Here is a 15,914-nt window from a genome sequence, read left to right as displayed (position 1 = left end):
TTATTAATACAACTTTTCGGAGGTCTCTAAGTTATAACTTAACACAATTAAACAATCACAACTTGCTAATTTAATTCAAATCACTTACGTGTTTTGTTATATAATAACAATAATGACTTCTAAATAACTAATTTCTTCCTCAATATTTAAGAATAAGATATTATAATATATATTTACATATTTTTAATCTAAAATTTACTGTATAGCTAACTAAGTTCAATGAAAAAAGTAAATATTGAATCGGTAATAACCTCAACCAGCGAAGCAGTATTTTTCTTTAGCACTAGCGTCAGCCTAGAGCTATTATCCAAATAGAATGTTGCCATACTTTTAACCGGAACCTCCCGAATATCAGCCTGTTTCCTCCGACCATCTACATTTTCGTGACATCACTCATCTTTACACTTCTGTTTGATAAAGAAGAAAATTACACTAATAAAGTACCATATAAAAGTACACTACAAAGAATATGGTTAGACTAAGCTAAAATTAAACTACCAAATACTTTGAGTAGTATATTTGAATATATGAATGTGAACATTTGTTGTAAAGATTATTTTCCAGTCACTCCACGTACTGATTTCCTTTAAAGTACTACGACAGCGACACACATATGTTGAAATTATAACATAAAAATACAAAAGACAATCACCAATTAATTTTACTACAGTACGATACAATCCTCTTTAAATTAGTAAGAAGAAAAACATTTATAAGGTAACAATATGACAGTTACTTTTGCGGTAGTCACAAACGCTTATAGCCAACTGATAAGGTTAAAATATCCGCGAAACAATTTCTAGGAATAACACGCCAAAATTCTCTTTATACGCAGATAAATATAAGCTGCACAGCAGGCAATATGTGCTGTGCCTCCCGTGAGTTTGAAACCGAGTTTATAGTGTTATAAGTCCGCAGATATGTCGCTGTACCTCTGGGTGAGTAGCAATTTGCAAAGAACAAATAGAAGAAAGATAACAAAAAAAAAATCAAAAATCCTTAACTATTTATTACATTATCATAATAAGTTACCAAATCCTTAACTAGTTATTACATTATCATAAGTTACCAAATTCTTAACTATTTAGTACACTTATCTCAGAATGGCTGGTATGTGTATTAACACTTTTATTGTTAAGGAGAGAACAATGTGTCGACCTTCCTAGGTCATCTTCAGATTAAGAAAGAGAGAGTGTTTGAATGTGACCGTTGACGGACATATGTTTTAGGAACGAGAGTATAAACGGGTACCGGATTGTAGGGGGCGTTATAGGTGGATGTTAGGTTATTATTTAGTATAGGTATAAAGATGTTCCTTTATATTGGTTTAATTTTGTTGTATAAGTAGGGCTTCTTTGATTTTCCGTTTGTTTATATTTGTTTCCCTACTCAATATCTGAGTGTTTTCTATGATTATGTTGTGTTTATTTGACTTGCAGTGTTCAAAAACGTGTAAAAGTGTTCTTTGTGTTCTTTGAATCTAGTTTCCACTTTTCTGGTTGTTTCTCCAATATAGAAGTCGTGGCAGAGCTGCATTGTATTTTATAAGTTATGTCGGTGTTGTGTTTGTCAGTGTACTTTTTACACAGAATGGACTTTAGTTTTGTACCTGGTTTTTGAATAAATTTGGTGTTTAATGGAATGTAGTGTTTTGTTTTTTCCAAATGTTGGTTATTTTTTCGCTGATTTCGGAAACATATGGTATGCAACAGTATAAAGTTTTGTAGTTTGTTGTATTTTGGAATTTATTATTGTTTGTTCGCTGTAGGTATAGGTGTGTGCGTATAATTTTTTCCACGGTTTTTTGTTGTTATTAGTTTCTGTAGCTATAAAATTACCTTTTGTTGTTATTAACCTTTGCAACAACACAATCATTTTCTTGTTTTTGCCCTTATAGCGATACAATCAACTTTAGAGTTATTTACCTTGATACCAATGCAATCACTTTGTTGTTGTTACTGTTTACAGCGATACAATAACTCTATGGTGTTATTAATTTTTAAACCAATACAATATCTCTTTTGTGTTTTTAACCTTTTACCGATACAATTTTTGTTGTTACTAACCTTTGTACCGATGCAATCACTCTTTGGTGTTATTTAACCTCTGTACCGATGCAATTACCCTTTGAAGATATCAGCTTTTCTAAAAACACAGTCACTATCTGGTGTTATTTATCTTTGTACTGATACAATCAATCTTTTATAATATTAACCTTCGTACCAATACAAAACTTTAATGATATTAACCTTTGTACGGATGCAATCACTCTTTGGTGTTATTAACCTTTGTACCGATAAAACCACTTTGTTGTTAATAACCTTTGTACCGATGCATCACTTTTTTGTTATTGACCTTTGTACCGATGTAACCACTCTTTGGTGTTATTAACCATAGTACCGATACAATCACTTTGTTGTTATTAATCTTTGTACCCACACAATTACTTTTTTGTTATTAACATTTGTACCGATGCAATCACTCTTTGGTGTCATTAACCTCTGTACCGAAACAATATACCTTTGGTTTCATCAACCTTTGTAGCGACACAGTCACTAATTGTGTTATTAACCTATGTACTGATGCAATCACTCGTTGAAATTATTAACCTTTGTACTGTTAAAATTACTTTTTGGTTTTATCAGCCTTCATAGCGATAGAATCACTTTGTTGTAAATACTTTTTGTACTCATGCAATCACTCTTTTACGGTATTAACCTTCATATGGAGAAAAATCACGTTGTTGTTATTAACCTTTGAGGCGATGCAATCACTATTTGGTGTTATTGACATTTGTAACTATACAATCATTTTGTTTTTATTAGTCCTTACAGCGATACAATTACTCTTTGGTGTTTTTAACCTTTCTACCGATACAATCACTTTGTTGTTTTTAGCCTTTACCGATATAATTACTTTGTTGTTTTAACCTTTCTAGCGATACAATCACTCTTTGGTGTTATTAACCTTTGTGGCCAGGTGGGTTAAAGCGTTCGACTTGTAATCTGAGAGTCATGGGTTCGAATCCCGGTCGTACCAAACATGCTCGCCCTTTCAGCCATGGGAGAGTTATAATGGGATAATCATTCGCACTATTCGTTGGTGAAAGGGTAGCCCAAGAGTTGGCGGTGGGTGGTGATGACTAGCTGCCTTCCCTCTAGTCTTACACTGCTAAATTAGGGACGTCTAGCACAGATAGCCCTCGAGTAGCTTTGTGCAAAATTCAAAATAAAAAAATAAACAATTAACCTTTGTACGCGTGCAATTACTTAGTTGTTATTGACCTTTATACCGATGCAATTACTTTTTGGTGTTATTAACCTTTAGAGCGATAAAATCATTCTCTAGTGTTATTATCCTCTGTACCGATACAATCACTTTGTTCTTATAAACATTTTTACCTATACAGTCGATTTCTTCTTATTAACCTTCCTACCAATACAGTCACTTTATTGTTTAAAACCTTTGTACCGATGCAGTCGCTTTGTTGTTATTAGCCTTACCGATACAATCATTCTCTGGTGTTATTGACCTTTGTACCGATGCAACTACGCATCATTTTTATTAACCATATTACCGATACAATCACTTTCTTGTTATTGGCATATATACTTATACAGTTACCTTGTTGGTATTAACCTTTGTACGAACACAATCACTTTGTTATTAACCTTTTTATCTATACAATCACCCTCTTGTTATTAACCTTTGTACTGATGCAATTACTTTGTTGTTATTAGTTTTGTTGCTATTAGCTTTTGTATACCGATGCCATCAGTCTTTCATGTTATAAATCTTTCTAGCGATGCAATCATTCTTATCACTCTGGTGTTATTAGACATTGTACCGATACATTCGCTATGTTTTTATTTGCCTTTGTACTGACACAATTACTATGTTCGTGTTAACCTTTGTATCCATACAATTACTTTGTCGTTATTAATCGTACTACTGACACAATACCTCATTCTTTTTATTAAGCCTTGTAGCGATAAAATTACTGTTTGATGTTATTAACCTTTGTACCGATACAATCACTTTGATGTTATTAACCACTGTTCCGACACAATAATTTGTTCTTATTATCCTTTACACCGATGCATTTACTCTTTGGTGTTATTAACCTTTGTATAGATACAATCTCTCTTTTTTGTTATTAACCTTTGTACCAACCCAGTCACTTTGTTTTTTTGACCCTTGTATCGATGCAATCACTCTATGGTGTTATTAAACTTTTAACCGATGCTATCACTTTGTGGTTATTAGCCTTTTCCGATACAACTGTGTTTTTTGTTTGTTTTTTGTAGCGATACAACCATTCTTTGGTTTTATTAACCTTTTTATTGATGCAATCACTTTGTTGTTATTGATCTTTGTATCGATGCAATCAATCTTTGGTGTTATTAACCATTTTACCTATACAATCACTTTGTTGTTATTAGTCTTTAGAACTATACAGTTACTGTTTGGTGTTATGAAACTTTGTAGCGATTCTGTCACTCTTTGGTGTTATGAAACTTTGTAGCGATTCTGTCACTCTTTGGTATTATTAATCTTTGTTCTGATGCAATCACTTTTTTCGTATTAGCCTTTATAGCGATACAATCCCTTTGGTGTTATTAACCTTTGTACAGTACGATCACTTTGTTGTTATTAACCTTTGTACCGACACTATCCCTTTGTTCTTATTAACCTTTTTAACGATGCATTTACTCTTTGGTGTTATTAACCTTTGTACTGATACAATGATTTTCGTGTTCTTAACCGTTGTTGCGTTATAATCACTCTTTGGCGTTATTAAACTTTGTACCGATGCAATCACTCTTTGGTATTAGCCTTTATATCGATACAATCACTTTGGTATTACTAACCTTTGTAAAGTACAAACATTTTGTTGTTATTAACCTCTGTGGCGATACTATCACTCTTTGGTGTTATTAACCTTTGTACTGATACAATGATTTTCGTGTTCTGAAACGTTGTAGCGTTATAATTACTCTTTGGTGTTATTTACCTTTGTACCAATGCAATTACTTTATTTTTTATTAACCTTTGTACCTATACAATAACTTTGTTATTTATTAATCTTTGTACCAATGCAATCACTTTGTTGTTTTTAGCGTTACAATCACGCCTTGGTGTTATCAATCTTTGCACCGATACACTCACTTTGTTGTTGTTAACCTTTGTACCGATAAAATCACTTTGTTTTTATTTACCTCTGTAGCAATACAATCTATCTTTGGTGTTATTAAACTTTCTACCGATAGAATCATTTTGTTGTTATCAACACTTGTAACCATGCAATCACTCTTTGGTATTATGAACTTGCTCTTCTCCTTGGACTTTTTTTGCCGTTCCCCGCTGATACAGCAGTAAGTCTACGGATTTAAAACGCTAAAATCACTGGTTCGATTTTCCTCAATGAACTCAGGAGATAGCTCAATGTGGCTTTGCTATAAGAGAAACACCAACACCTCTCATGTATGCCAAATATAATGTAACCTCGATAATATTATGCAAGACAAATTTTGTTCCTGGATAGTATGTGTTATTTTTTAACTGCTTACGTTGTAAAAGTACTGAAAATGGCCATTATTCCCTTCAAAGTTTGCTTTTGTGACCTGGATAATGATATTTAGAAATTAACCTATTTTCTATGTAAATACGGGCAAAGTTGCACATTTTCATTCGCATAAGGTCTAAATAAGACAACACATGAATCAAGATTTACATGTATTTATACTAAATTTATACACAACTGAACAAAAATATTTAAGAGTGACTAGTTGTTCGAGAGTTGGGACTGTAATGTAAATCACTTTCATGTATCAGTCCCAAAATATAGTTTCCCATCATGCTTTCATTGTACGCCCTTGGTTGCAGCCTTCAAAGACCAATATATCTTGGTAGAAGCGCTCGCATTGCTCCTCTGAGTATGCTCACACGTTCTCCTTGAATTTATCAAGATGAGCGTCAAGGATATGCACTTTCAGGGACATCCTGAAGCCCATTTTGCCATAGTTTTTCACCAGAGCCTAAACCAGTAACACATAATTTTCGGCCTTGTGATTGCCTAAGAAGCCCCAAACCACTGCGACAAAGCTACCCCAAGCTTATTTTTACTCCCTACTGAGCTTCTTGGGGAATTCTGTGCACTCCAGGATCTTCTTTATTTGTGGTCCAAAGAAGACACCAGCTTTGACCTTTGCCTCAGACAGCTTAGGGAAGAAGTCTCAAAGGTACTTGAAGGCTGCAGACTTCTTATCAAGATCTGTGACAAATTGTATCATAAGACCCAGTTTTATGTGCAATGGTGGGAACAACATCTTCTGGAGGTCCACTAGTGGCTCACATTTGGCATTGTGCCTCCCCACAGAGAACTTGGTCCGTTGTGGCCAGTGCTTCCTGTTGTAGTGCGCTGCGGTGTCCCTGCTGTCCCAAAGGCAAAGAAAACAGGGAAAGTTGGTAAAGCCTCCTTGGAGACCCATTAGAAATGCCACCATTTTGAAGTCTCCGATAACCTCCAAGCCATACTTATCATACTTTAAGGTAGATGCTGTCACAGAGTACTTTTTGTTCTTGTCTGAATAAATTGATCATATACATAGCCGAATATATCTGGAGAACGCTTGCAGCTTCTTGATGCTATCTCTGATAAAATCAGATAGGTCTATGTGTTCACTTAGGCAGCTAGAACTAAACTGAAGTGGCGAGTGGTGAGCCCCTGTATATATATTACTATGGAAAGTTCTAAAGGGTTCTTGAAAATTCTCGTAAGTTCTACAACGTTCTAGAAAGTTCTTGAAAATCTTTGTAGGTTAGAGAAAATTCTCTATCAGCTATTCAGTACTGAATCTACCTGGAATGTTCTAGAAAATGGGTGAATTTGAAAATTTCATTATCCAGGTCACAAAAGCAAAATTTAAAGAGAAAAATGGGTATTTTCCATTTACTTTAGACATAAGCAATTTGGAAATAACACTTTCTGCCCAGGAACAAGAAAAAGTTAAATTTTTGTTACATAGTATAATGAAGTAAGCGAACACATGGAGGGTTTTCTTTGAGGATCAGTTGCAAAATCCTTAGTATCATTATAATTCTCAGTATCAATCTCGGTTTTATCTGAGCTTGTCCCACTGACATTTTCACTAACAGATAAGTATTTTGAAAATTTAATCAAAGTAATATGTTGTTACGTATTATAATTGATCTCAGATGAGCCTGCAGTTTATTATGCTAGATACGTTACGTATGACAATTAAAATACCTGGGACGTTTAATTTTAACTTGAGAGTTAATTAACTATTAATATGTATCAAATTTATATTTGTCAGCAAGATTGATATACACAATTTTCTTTCTTAACATTTCTAAAAACAATTAATTCAAATAATAATTTATAAAAAAAAAAAGTTTTCAAACTGACAAACGATAATTGCATTTTATTTAGTCCAGGTCCACGAGGCGCAAATTATTTTTATGTTGGCACATAGATATTGTTTTTTGTTTGTTTTTTAATTTCGCACAAAGCTACTCGAGGGCTATCTGTGCTAGCCGTCCCTACTTTAGGAGTGTAAGACTAGAGGGAAGGTAGCTAGTCATCACCACCCACCTCCAACTCTTGGGCTACTCTTTTACCAACGAATAGTGGGATTGACCGTCACGTTATAACGCCCCCATAGCTGAGAGGGCGAGCATGTTTGGCGCGACCGTGATGCGAACCCGCGACCCTCAGATTACGAGTCGCACGCCTTAACACGCTTGGCCATGCCGGGCCTCACATAGATATACTTCACTTGATGGGAATGCTAGCTAGCTGTGTTCTTGTTTGGTCTAACATGGTTTACAAGCTTACTTATCACAGATAAACATAGATATCTATGTTTATAATAAAAACTTATTTCAATTCAGTGCTGCCCTTTATATGTAAAAATATTTTTCTCATGCTATAAGCCTTGAACTACTAACGTCCACAGTTAATTCTCTGAAATTTAACGCTTTGTAATATTCAAAACCTGTAAACGTTGCTGGTCAAGTTCTGTAATTTTCCATTTAATAAGTGTTAATCACAATTATAGCTTACGAGGCTTATATCGTACTGATTGTAGTTAACCGTTAATAACGTTTTCTTCCTTCTCTCAGCGCGTCGATTTTATATACCAATCACGCGAGATTCTCGAACGTTCAAAAATGTTCGAAGGATCGCTACTGCTTTCGTAAAAAATATATTGTGATTCTTGCTCTAGAGAACAGGCGGGACTTGCGCAAACACATCCAACAATACACATCACACACATCAAACTGAAACAAGCCTAAAATAAATGTATAACAGTGAATCCGTTACACCTGAATAACTAATATGAAATTAAAATGGGAACAGTGTTTAAATGCACAATAAATACTTTATTTGAGCAACATTACAGAAATACTCTACATGATTTTCAGCTGTATAGTGTCATCTTTATTTAACAATGTATTACTTAATTTACAAAACAAAATTTCTGTTAATTCTCTAATATTAAATTTTAATTGAACATAAGGTTCATTTAAAATATCACTGCATGTCAATGTATCAAATGGTCTGTTTCAAAATGCGTTGAGCAGAAAATTAATCTCTTTTCACGTTTGTGCTATTTGCGTTCATTAAGTAGACGGTTGAAATTACGTTTAACTTGACTAATGGAGTTTTCATTACATTTAAACCTAATTCAGTATAGTTCGTTTTATGTAAAATATTATTAATATCTTTAGTACCATTTGTTTGTGTCAGTTGGTTTGTAGTTCAAAGCTATGTAATGGCTGCCAGAGCTTTGTTCGCCCTTGGGAATTCAATCCAGGATTTTAGCATTTTAAGCCTGTAAAGCTACCACTGGACCACTGGGGACATGTATAGTACTGAGAAGCAGGGATGAAGCTAACCAGCATCACGTAAATCATTTGTACAAACTCTCTACTCTAATGACAGGTCTCTACGGCTTTTGGGCCGTGGCATAACAACAGAACTTAATATATAGTGTTAAACATTGTTTTTGTCAAGGTAAATATGTGAGTGGTATTAAATTGATTTATTCTAGAATATGTCGGTACCATATGCTCTCCTTGCTAGCTCCTTTCTATGTAGTTAAATTACTGCATGCCTATCATGACAGTTATTTCAGGCCCTAAATCTGATCAGTGTGCTTATTCAAACAGAATCCTTATGAGATGTTTTTGGTACAAGTATATAGGAATTCTACAGAGTAATAAGTATTCACTGTGGCTTGTTCAGTTGTCAACAGGAATCAATGCAGCATTACTGTAGTGTTGAAATTTACGTTCTGTTATGACATAGAAGAATTAACCTCATAAAATGGAAAGAATGACAAAATATTTTCTTGTCCTAACAATTTTGCACAGTACTGTATAGTACTGCTACGTATAATGTTACCACATGTACAGACAGTTACGAGTATATCATGACATGTATCATGTTATATGGTAGCCAACCTCTGTAACAGCTGGCAGTCTTCAGAAAATACTTTTGGCCTTGCATAATGCAAGGACTCGCATATATTACTAACTGATACGTGAGCCACTTTCTGAACCCCAAAACCCAAGGAATCTGAATTGTGTTTCTCTCAAAAGTGCTCTGAATATATGTTTCAGTGAAAGAAGCTACATATACTTACCTCATATCAACATATAACGTCGATGCGAATGTGCGACTTCTCACATATATTGCTAAATGACATGCAGGCTAAATCTGAAGACATTAAACATGGTTGAATTAATTTTGTAGAATAATTTCCTTTACTGGTGAGTTCGAATTCAATTTAGGTTTGAGTTTTTGAGTTTCAACCGTTTTTGATACTATATACGATAGTAAAGTTATTTACGTCAGTAGCTCCATTACACTCCTGATTAAAGTATGTATATGCAGATGTTTGGAGAATTACCAGTTGCTCCTCTATGTGTTGTTTTAAACGACGCTTGTGTTTAATCTTACATAATCTACTCTACATCGACAACAAACGCATCAGTAAACAGCTGTTACCAATTTCCTGTACAGATTTGAAAGCTGTGCACAATAATATTTATGTCTATGGCTACTGTGATTTCAAGATTTTTTTAAATTTTATTTTTCAATATATACCTAACTGTTTGGACTGAGAAACTACAATATCAATAACTCTTGAAGTCGTTTTGATAAAGGTATATGTAAACCAACGTATAAAGGATTGTATAATAATTTCGAGAGTTTCATTTCTATTAAGTACATGGATAATTTGATAAAAAGTAATTTACAGAACTTATCATAATACTACTTATGTTCATTATTTTTTAAGGGACTAGAAAATGTATAATATATTGGTTTATTTTCTTATTTATTCCCAAATACACGTCCATTATGAAGCGAGTTTTGATGTATTCTAATGGTCATCTTATCTCAGTCTGTCATTTAAAGAGCTCCCCGATGATTCAGCGGTATGTCTCCGAACATATAACTCTAAAATATGAGGTTTGATTCCTAACTGAGGACAAAGCGAACATAGCTCATTGTGTAGTTCTGTGCAATCGAATTAACAACAACGTGCAATTGTAGATGTAAACAAGTTAAGAGATATTCTGAAAGCAAATTATCCATACATTTAGCATGCATAACTTTAAAATCTATTTTGAGAAGTGTTTACTAGAAAAATGGCATAACTTGCAAGCTTTAATTCTTTTTTCTTGATCATCTATACGTTTGTATTTGATGTGAACGGGCCCGGCATGGCCAAGCGTGTTAAGGCGTGCGACTCGTAATCTGAAGGTCGCAGGTTCGCATCCCGGTCGCGCCAAACATGCTCACCCTTTCAGCCGTGGGGGCGTTATTATGTTACGGTCAATCTCACTATTCGTTGGTAAAAGAGTAGCCCAAGAGTTGGCGGTGGGTGGTGATGATTAGCTGCCTTCCCTCTAGTCTTACACTGCTAGATTAGGGTAGGGACGGCTGGCGCAGATAGCCCTCGAGTAGCTTTGTGCGAAATTCAAAAAACAAACAAACATTGATGTGAACGAGATTATATGGGATCAACCACATGTCGTTTAGAAGAGCGTACAAAAATATCTGAACCGTAGTTTTGGTAATAATTGAAACATTTATTTGGAACAAGAATTTGATGAAAATGCTCACAGAAAAAAATGAAAAACATTTACCCTCGTATGTAGTTCCAACAGATATCAGGATATCAGAATAAAATAGATTTTGACGATTAAAGAACTCAAGTTCACCAGAATTATAACATGACGATTGTGGTTAGAAAATCAGGAATATTTTTATAGCTGGATTCAACTGGTTGATCTCTGGTTTCAGTATGTTTACGAGTTGCCTATTCATTATTGGCAAGTGATATTTTATCGTATACTTACATTTCACTACCCTTACAACTGGCTTAGCGATATATTTGCATATTTACAAAACTAAAGACTAAATTTTGATACTCGCGATGGGCACATGACAGATAGCACATTACCTAGCTTTGAACTTAACAACGAACAATCAAACAAACATTTCACATTTGTAGTGACTATCACTGTTATTGAATCAATGTGTCTAAACATTGAAGTTCATGTTCAACAGTAAATTTTGTTCTGTTATGCTCAAGTACTTGAAAAAAAATTAAAATCCTGATAAAAATTTCTAAAGATGTCAGCCACATGTTTAACTTAGTAAAACAAAGGATCGTTAACAGTCTTATAACCATTGCTTTTAATAATAATAAGGAAATAGATTGTTTAGAATTAATCACAAAGCTACACAATGGGCTATCTGTGTTCTGCTCATCACGGGTATCAAAACCCAGTTTCTAGCGTTGTAAGTCCGCGGATATACTGCTGTACCAATGGGGTTGGGCTCCCAACAAGATTGATACACACAGTTTTCTTTTTTAACACAAATATATTTTAATATACAAACAATAATACAATTTGATAATGTTTATTACAAATAACGGCACATCAGTATATCCGCAGACTTATTTCTATACAAATGTTTTACAAACTTACAAACAATACTGAAGCTTCTATTTGATCGGAAACTGAATTCTTTATCGACGCTTCACGATTAGCGAACTGAATATATGTATTGTCAAGACGGCTGGTATTAAACCTTTAATTAAAATAAAGTACAGAACAACGTCTTGGTCTTCTTAGGTCATCTTCAGGTTAACACAAATAGTTTGCAACTGACCGTTGTCAGGCACATGTCTTAGGGACAAGAGTGTTCACGGGTACGGGATTATAGAGGGCGTTGCAGTTAGATTTTAGGTTATTGGTTAGTATAGGTGTAAAGATGTTCCTTCAATTTGGTTTCAGTTGCTGTATAAGGTGGGATTCTTTGGTTTTGCGTTTGTTTATATTTGTTTCCCTACCTAGTATGGTCCGGCATGGCCAGATGGTTAAGTAAGGCGCTCGACTAGTAATCTGAGGGTCGCGAGTTCGAAAAACCATCACACCAAATACGCTCGCCCTTTCAGCCGTGAGAGGTTACAATGTGACGATCATTCCTATTATTCGTTGGTAAAGGAGTAGCTCAAGAGTTGGCGGTGGGTGGTGATGACTAGCTGCCTTCCCTCTAATCTTACACTGCTAAATTAGGGACGGCTAGCGCAGATAGTCCTCGTGTAGCTTTGCGTGAAAATCGAAAACAAACATACAAATCCTACTCAGTAGTATCTGGTTAAATTGTATTTATTTGATCTGCAGTGTTCTAAAACGAAACACAACATTTCAGTAAACACCAATTTATTCAAAAATTAGGCACAAAACTATGTTAAAGCTACACTGATAAACCCAACATTATTTATAAAATACAATGCAACAACTGCCACGACTTCTATATTAGAGAAACTATTAGAAAAATGGAAATCAGATTCATAGAACACAAGAAAACACCATCACACGTTTTTGAACACAGCAAAACAAATAAACACAATATAGCCATAGAAAACACCCAGATATTAAGTAGGGAAACAAATATAAACAAACGCAAAATCAAGGAAGCCCTACTTATACAACAACTAAAACTGAAATTAAAACAAGATAAAGAAACACTTTTATACCTCAACTAACACCGTAACATCTAACTGTAACGCTCTCTATACTCTGGTCCCTAAGACACGTGCCCGACAACGGTCAGCTGCAAACTCTTTTTGTTAACCTAAAAATGACCTAAGAAGGCTGAAACGTTGTTCTGTACTTTATTTTAATTAAAGTTTCAATACCAGCCGTCTTGTGAATACATTTTTACTTCTAGTGAGTTTCTTGTCATTACGAATTAATTATACGTTAATACACAGGCACACATCACTTGACGAGAAGCTGTATAACTTCTTCACACGACAATGGATTTCACCAACGAAGATATATAATGTCCTCGTAGAAATACTAACGTCCAAAGTTAATTCGCTGAAGTTGAACAGTTTGTAACGTTCGAAATCTATAAATGTTCTTGGTCAAATATCTGTAGTTTTCTGATTGATAAGCGTTTATCACAGTTATAACTTCTAAAGTTTATATTAAATGTATCAACTCAACAATATAAAACTATCTCTTGGTGCGTCGATTTATAAACGTTTAGGGTGAGGTTCTCGAAAGTTCAGTTGGTAACAATATTCGAAGATACGCCAGTGTATTCGTAAAACACACATACATATATATGTGTGTGTGTTGTTGATTTTTACGCTAAAAAGCTTCTTTAAATTTAGATAATAGGCGGGACTTTCGTAATACACATATTACAATATAAGTTACATGCATTTCTAAATATATATTAAACTGCAACTTCTCTATTATCAGCAAAATTGTTATGTAACTGCACAAATGCATTTAAAATATCTTTAACCTTTATTAAATATTCCTGTGTTATATCCTTTGTTATTATATCTTTATTAATTATTATTATTATATCTTTTATTAATTATTATTATTATTATATCCTTTATTAATTATTATTATTATTATATCCTTTATTAATTATTATTATTATTATATCCTTTATTTATTATTATATCATTTATTAATTATTATTATTATTATATCATTTATTAATTATTATTATTATTATATCATTTATTAATTATTATTATTATTATTATATCATTTATTAATTATTATTATTATTATATCATTTATTAATTATTATTATTATTATATCATTTATTAATTATTATTATTATTATATCATTTATTAATTATTATTATTATTATTATATCATTTATTAGATTAAATGAGAATATTATCGTTTTTACTACATTTTTCATGGCTCTTTGTTCTTTTGACAAGCATTAAAATATTTTGTAATTAGAAATATAAATAGTAAAAGAAGACAAATCTGTACCATTAACTTAAATTTAATATTTCGGAAAGACTGACAGAAATAAGATCAGAGGGATTAGATGTAGCAACAAAAACAATTCAAATTGTACAACGTAGGCTTCAAGCTTTATCTTGTTTGAAATTTTACCTTTTAAATCACAAGCCAAAAACTTTCTATTTGGCATCATCTGGAAAATATTTTGAATAATTAAAAACTACCTGAACTAGTTGTTGTATACAACATTTGTATACACGAGTATTTACCGAATTATCGTTTTAAAATAGTTAACATAACTGATTATTTTTCTGGCCTTGTGTAAGAATTTTATTGCTCTGTTTTTCGATTAGAAAATCGTCTTGAAATTAATTTAGTGGATTCTTTTATAAAGCAAAAGGTTCTGTGGACTGTGTACTAAAGATTTAATAAGGAAACAAGTCTCGAACCACAAAACATTTGCGATAGTTTTAATGCCATTTGTTTAAATGTTTCTTATTATATGGTTTTCACGCGTCCCATTTAAGCTACGCTTTTTTAGTTTGGTTGTTTGTAGGCATTTTGTGTCAGATCGATAAATCTTGGTTCATTTGAAAAAACGTTTTCGCGTTCAGACAAACCACATCACGTACACGTAAATTTATGTAATACAACTGAAAGTACGGAACATTATTTAGTAAAATTACGCGTAAAGTAAATAATAAAGTAATGGTACTTGTGGTAGCGTCCAAGGTATTAAACAATTATCAGTGTGGAGTATATGATACGGTTTAACGAGTTGAAATGAAGAAACTGTCAAAAACGAAAAATAAAACCTGTACCAAAGAAGAAGTAGTTAAAAGGTATGTATAGCAGTCTGTGGAACGAACCGAAGATAAATTATTGTAAATAAAGTAAGTGTAAAGTTATAATGAAGGTAAACTTAGCTGAATATGCAGAAAAGTGTGATTGAATATTCATAAAGTAATAAGCATATTATTTTGAACGAATTTCGCATATGTATTTTACACCCAAATAAATTGAAAAATGTATTTATTGTAATATTAATTTCTTTAGGAAATTACACGCTAATTAAGTGATTAGGGGGGTGGGGGTAAATAGTTTGCAAATAATAAAAACTGAAGTTGAAATCGAAGCCAATTGTCACCTGATGACAACAACATTATGTATACTCATTGCTTTGAAAGGTTTGACTAGACCAAAAATGGATGAAATGATTCTAAATGAAAAAGTCAATGTGCAATCCGGATTCCTCGCACAAACAGCCTTGCTGATGATATGACATTTGTAACGTTTGATCGAGAAATATGAGAGAAATGTTCTAGATAGACAAGCGTATTATTTATATAGATTATTTTGTCTAATTAAAAAAGTTAACAACTCTTCTTTCTAGTATTGTTCAGAAAAACAAGTAACAAACCAAAGGTGCAGTGATATTTGCATTCTTGGGAAATGTATGTATAGGTTATTTTAGTATATTTCAAGTGTAATTTTTAAGTATTTCAAACTGAGTTAGAACATATGTACCATAACATTGTCAAGAATGTCAGGATTATACCTCTATTTTAGTTATTTTCA

The 15,914-nt window shown here is 33.1% G+C and overlaps 1 protein-coding gene across 3 annotated transcripts in view; it reads right to left on the bottom strand.

Annotated features, from left to right (window-relative positions):
• LOC143233471 (sodium-dependent phosphate transporter 1-B-like) overlaps positions 1–790 on the bottom strand; it is a 54,690-nt gene extending 53,900 nt beyond the window's left edge. The window contains exons 1-2 of one of the 3 annotated variants that reach the window (XM_076469736.1): positions 737–790; positions 252–407 (exon numbers count right to left, since the gene is read on the bottom strand). The gene's annotated coding sequence lies outside the window, so the exon portion shown is untranslated. Of the gene's footprint in view, positions 1–251; positions 608–736 lie in introns of those variants that run through there. The other 2 variants (XM_076469738.1, XM_076469735.1) reach the window with 2 other exon arrangements.
• Between the last annotated feature and the right edge of the window lie 15,124 nt (positions 791–15,914).

The sequence above is a fragment of the Tachypleus tridentatus genome, chromosome 12 (assembly GCF_004210375.1).
Source record: "Tachypleus tridentatus isolate NWPU-2018 chromosome 12, ASM421037v1, whole genome shotgun sequence".
Lineage (NCBI taxonomy): Eukaryota > Metazoa > Arthropoda > Merostomata > Xiphosura > Limulidae > Tachypleus > Tachypleus tridentatus.
This window is presented reverse-complemented; position numbering and strand designations above follow the sequence as displayed.